At 38.4% G+C, this 6,132-nt stretch overlaps 1 protein-coding gene across 1 annotated transcript in view; it reads left to right on the top strand.

The window, feature by feature from the left end:
• The first annotated feature begins 5,254 nt into the window (after window positions 1–5,254).
• rab3b.S (RAB3B, member RAS oncogene family S homeolog) overlaps window positions 5,255–6,132 on the top strand; it is a 41,283-nt gene continuing 40,405 nt past the window's right edge. Inside the window, exon 1 of the mRNA XM_018260900.2 lies at window positions 5,255–6,106. The gene's annotated coding sequence lies outside the window, so the exon portion shown is untranslated. The remainder of the gene's footprint in view (window positions 6,107–6,132) is intronic.

The raw sequence follows: 6,132 nt of genomic DNA, 5'->3' as shown, positions 1-6,132 counted from the left end.
CAGATTTTTCAAAATTGGGATTAATCTTGATCACAAATGATTTAATCAGCCATTGTGTGTAAGGAACAGCAGCACACTCTTTAAATTGTGAATGTATGCTTTTTTATTATGATAGCATCTTATCCGACGTTTCAATCCCACTTGGGGACCTTTTCATCCTTGATGTATGTATATACACTACTCTAGTCTACTACTCTACACTGCACTACTCTATTTCTGGAAGTGGTCTGAAAGAAGGGGTTGCATACCAATACGGATAGGAGGCTGGTTGAAAGTAGTTATAAATATAAATTAGACCATTTTCTACTTTTTAGATATTTTCTTCATTTATATCTCTCCCACCTCCATGGAATCTTGCTTTATATTTTTTGTGAGACTTGATTCACCTTTTTGCATTAACTTAGATTCATATTAATATATTAAAAGGATTCAGTGACTACAGATGACCACATGCACACAAATCGTATATATATATATATATATATATATATATATATATATATATATATATATATATATATATATATATATATATATATATATTATCAATAAATATTTTGGATTTGGCCCCTCGAATCCTTCGCAAAGATTCGGCCGAATACCGAAAAGAATCTGAATCATTTTTAATTCTTTGTTTTGTGACAAAAATCACGTGATTTCCCTCCCCGCCCCTAATTTGCATTGCAAAAATTGCTCAAACATGTTTATGTTCCCTTTAAACATAAATACTTGTTTCTTGGTTCCTCCTGTACTTTTACTTATAACTTAGGAAAAATCTAGTTGCCTGGAAACCTACCTTATAAATCCAAGTGACCTGTGTGCATAAGGTCTCCGGTAAGAGGCTTCCCGCCAATAGAAGTTATTGCTCATCCCTTTCTTCTGCAATGGTAATGAAAACATGAAATAATTATTTGTGCTGTTAGAGAAATAGTTCAAGAAAGTTGTGTAAAAAAAAATTAGGCCATTGTTATATTGTTTAGGGCAGAACACATAAACGAAAATAAATTTCCTCGACAGGAAGTAGAATAATAAAAACTCCGTCCGAATGCAAAAAAACACAAAAAAAGTAAAAAAAATTTTTTACTATAAAATCTGAATTGATAGATTTATTATACCTGAGGTTGCAAAAAGTGCAAATCAAATATTCTGACTTTTTGGGCGTCATATCCGGAAATTTTGGCACGAAATCAGAAAAAGCCACGGTTTTTCCCCACCCGTTTTTTTAGTGATAAATAAGGGTAAATCGTGGATTCTAGTTTGGTTGGAGTTTTATTTAAAATATCCGAAAAATTCAGATTTTGATAACCCCCTTAAAGTTCTTTTCTAACATTGAGAGTTATTTTACATTTGGTAAATTGCTCTGAAAAATAGTTAAAACATGCACCACAGAATTTAATTAGGACCTAGTTCTCTAGCTTTCAGGCCATCAGTGTAACAAACCTACCTCTCGGGCGTGCAATTATTCATTGCAGAAGGCCAATCATTTCATTTAAATGCCCCCAAAACCACTATTTCTATTAGGGATGCACCGAATCCAGGATTCAGTCGGGATTCAGCCTTTTTCAGCAGGATTCAGATTTGGCCGAATCCTTCTGAAGGCCTAACCGAATCCTAATTTGCATATGCAAATTAGGGGTGGGAAGGAAATTGCGTGACTTTTTGTCACAAAACAAGGAAGTAAAAAATGTTTTCCCCTAATTTGCATATGCAAATTAGGATTCGGTATTCGGCCGAATCTTTCGTGAAGAATTGGGGGGTTCGGCCGAATCCAAAAAATTGGATTCGGTGCATCCCTCTACCTAATCATCATTGTCTGCATTGGGGTAGGGGACCTTGACATCCATGTTGATGTCTATTTGTAATAGTTCTGTCTGCGTGGGAAATACATATAATTGAATATGCAGCTGGGTAGATGAATACAGAATGTGATGTATCATTGACATTTATCAGTCTGTGAGGGGGGAGGCAACAACAATGATACTATTGCAATTCTGATCTATTACTAATGCACTCTAACTTACTGTTCTACAGCTATCAAGAAATAATAACTCCCAAGAACATGAATTATTAAGCTATGGACAGGGACCAAAAGTGGTCAGTAGTGGCTAGGTCACCATAAATAGTGAAAATTCTGGTGCAGCCATGGCCCCCTAGTTCTGACACCTATGACTTCTTTAATGAACTAAAAGGGGACAGCACCTGCTGTGTTTACAGCATAATTCACATCCCCACTTTCCCTGCACTTAGAATATGTGTTGAATGTGTCATCTGCTAAAATTAGCCTTTAACTAACATATAATTACAGCTGTTTTATATAAAGAGGAAAATAATTTCAAATCATTCTCTAAGCATAGCCAAGTGAGGGGGGAAATGGACCAGGCAAAAAAGTGCACTTAGAAATTCAGTCAGTTATTTCTTCTCCTGAAATCTGTATTCCAAGCATGTCTAGACTGTCAACAATTCTTTAAAAAGGCAGTTTAGACAAAACAAACAGAAAATGCGTCTGTGCGCAGAAATTAACAACATTTGGTTGACAATATTTTATTATTCTTAATGTTATGTTTTTATGGCAAATGGACACACTTACAAGATAGGAGATATAGTCTATTATTCTTTTGTAAGTTTTTTATTTATGCATTTAAAACAAAATAGGAATTGCTAAGTCAAGCTATAGTTGGTCTGCAGCATGTCAAGACAGGAGCAACAAATAAGGCAGTTATAGGCACACAGTATAAAGTATCACATTCATTTCACATTAATTCCACCGTAGAATCTGCTTCAGGTGACCGGCCCGAGTCCTGACGACCAATGATTTTTTTAACTTGTAAGGGGGGAGGGGGGGCTGGCTACCAGTGATTTTTTTTTTTTAAACCCTTGTGCACACAGACATACTAGTAGATGGGTAGAAAAGGGACATGCCTGGTGCTTATTCTGTGACTGGGGTATTAGCAGTGAGCAAGGATACTTTGAGTGACTTGCTAACGCTGGGGGGGGGGGGTCAAGGGGAAAAGAGGTTTGACCTGATTCACGCGCAATAGATTATATGGTTGCTTTGAGTTGAAGTTTAACCAAATGCATTAGTTCTCACCCTTCCATTTGCATACTGCCTCTATAGATTCCACTGCTTATCTATTGTAATAAATCTGGCATCTGCCTTTTCTCAGACCCCATTACATAGTCCTACATTAACTGTGTGCTGTCTTTTTAATATGTTTTTCTTTTGATTTGATTTCCTCTGACACCTTGTATCAAACATTAACTTTTTTATGAAACAGTGTGAAAATCAAAGGGTTTTAGCTTTCCCTGAAAATTTCATTCTTTTCCATTTTAGAAAAAAACTTAACAATAATGATAGAATGAAAACCCGAACAAAACCTGGAAAGGGTACTCTATTTTCCTAAATCACCCTCCTATTTCATGCTTTTCATTGAGATATTTATTACATTAAGGTTACATAAGAAATAGTAGTTTGTTCAATATAGCAAAATACATTTGTTCATAAATCAATATTTAAGTAATATTTTTCCATGGAACAGAATGCTAATACTTTTATGTAGATCATAATCGGACAACATCACTAAAGTAGTCCTCTCATTGGTGAGTATGGGCACTCCTGCATTAAACATTTACTGTGAACTGAAACATTTGTTTGTGAGAACAGTAGGTGGTGCTAGTGGTAAACAATTAATTTACGTACTTGGGAGACTGTTTACTAAACTAATTGTTAATATTGTCAATAACCTATTGTCCATTAATGCTGCAGATTTTGTAGCACCAACATTAACACAGATAAATACATTTATATCCATTATCAATTACATCCATTTTTACGCAGATCATTATCAATGTGTTTAATAACAATACATTTATATGTATCACTCTTCCTTGATTAGATTCTGTAATTGCTGGTTATGGTTAAAACTGACATTACCTCTCACCCACTAGACAATTTTGGGATGTTGTGTAAAATAATGCTACTCTTAAGAAGGGGATGGCCTGGCTAGGCGATAATTCAGTTCAGGAAACCGCTGTGGCAATTTTATTCTGCATTATTTTCAGCACAAGTCATTATCATACCTCTATTGCATTTTAGTAAACAAACACCTTGTTTGTTTAGGTACTTCATTAGGTTCTTAACAGGGAATTTCCAGTCACACATTAAAAAGACATGGGCTTTAGAAAGCTGTAGCAGTTAATTATGTGTGAAATAATGGTCCACGTATTCAAGCTATAAAAACCTACTTCTATGCAATCGAGTATACCACCAATACAACCCTTGGCATGACCTATCTGATCAAAACTGCTTTATCTGCAATCCAATCGGCTGTCCATCATAAAACATAAAGTGATGCCATATGAGGGCAGAGAGGAAAGATATTTTTTTCGATCTATGACCTGGTCTGCTGATGTGTGGATCCTTATTCCACTGCAGGGCTAACCATTACTTTGTCCAAGCCGTATCGCATCTCTCTTTTTAAAATAGTGATATTTGATTTTCATACACTTTAAATTTGCAGTAGCTAACTAGCAACAGCAGTGCAGCTGTTTGTTTCACTTGAGGATAGTCTGATTGCCACAATCCTCTCAGGGAGAAGTATATCAGGTTATCACCTTTCTATACTGTCCTTAATATAAATTTATACTTTCTTCCTTATTAACAACAGGGTTGGACTGGGCCGAAGGGACACCGGGAAAAATCCAGTGGGCCCTACGACCCCACCGGCCCAGGCCCGCTCCCCCAAGTGTGAATAGCAGGCATTGGGCCCCCTGCCCTGATCATGACTGCAAGAAAGAATTAAGCAGTAAGTTGTATGTTATGGGGGTGACATTTGGAGGCGCTGGAGCTCGTGACTTATAATAACATTGACTATGTGCCTTCTATCCTATAGAAAAATCGGTTCATTCCCCTGAAACCTGGCCCTGAAGTGGGTACACAAAATCAGTGTCGGACTGGGACACCAGGGCCCGCCCAAAAACCTTAAACCAGAGGCCTTCTCTGAGTACTATTATTATTCTTCCTCACCTCACTCAACCTCTATTTTACTAGTGTCTTTTCTTTACATATTATAATGTATTATTCAATCTATTTTGCCCCTTTGTTCTCATAGAAATAGGGAATGTCCTTGAAATAGGCCAAATGTTTATCAGCATCAGGAACCACTGACACCTGGGTGCACCGGGAGTTTTTCTGGTATCCTGGTGGGCCAGTCGGACACTGCACAAGATGGACCCTTTGGGTTCAAGACTGGGGGCCCTTTCCCTTAGGGTCAGTCCACACGAGCAGATTCGGGGAGAATTAGTCGTCTGGTGACTAATTGCCTCTTCTTCTGGGTGACAATCTCCCCGAACTGCCTTCATGTGTCTTCCCGTAAGCTAAAGCACATGCAGCGTTTCGTTTTCTGAAGTTGCCCGAAGTTTCCTCGTGAGGCAGCTGAACTGTTGAGCACCTGACACACTTTTTGTGTTCGAACTGAAGCATGCCCATTGCCTGAGCAATGTGTCATTATTCTGGTGGTGAGACAATCCTATTTTTTAATTCAAGAGGTTTTTGTAGACTCAATGTATGGAGAACCAAATGAAGGATTGATGAGATGATCTAATACGGAAGTGTCCTATAATAGATCTCATACCTGTTCCCCACACTGGTAATTTACGTTTTATTGCCCGCTAGTGATTTCACTATCAAGGCTAGAGCTGCATTTCTTTTTATTTCCAGCACCTTTGTTTCCAAAGCAAGTATAGTCCCGGTGCTGCCTCTACACACGTCTGTTATCTCCCGACAAGCCCCGCCCCGACTACACTTGCTCCTCACAAACCTGAGCAGCTTATTTCTAAGGGGTTTAGGAAGATACAATGAAAAGTTGCCCGGAGACATGATGAGAATTGATAGTGACTGAGGCACAGGGCAAAGACAGGCGGCGGAAAGATAATAACTAGCGCTGAGGAAATTCGGGGAGGGGGTTGGGGGAGACAATTATAAAGCAGTGAGAGACCCCAGGCAGCGCTTGTTACTCAGCAGCGAGGGGAGACTGGACTGCTCGGAGCCGCACACAATCAGGGTACAGAGGCTGCTGCTGCTGTTGATTCTCGTAGCCACGGCTTCAAAGTAAGTTTGTGTCTGGAGGTGTTTAT

This window comes from Xenopus laevis, chromosome 4S (assembly GCF_017654675.1).
Source record: "Xenopus laevis strain J_2021 chromosome 4S, Xenopus_laevis_v10.1, whole genome shotgun sequence".
NCBI lineage: Eukaryota > Metazoa > Chordata > Amphibia > Anura > Pipidae > Xenopus > Xenopus laevis.
This window is presented reverse-complemented; position numbering and strand designations above follow the sequence as displayed.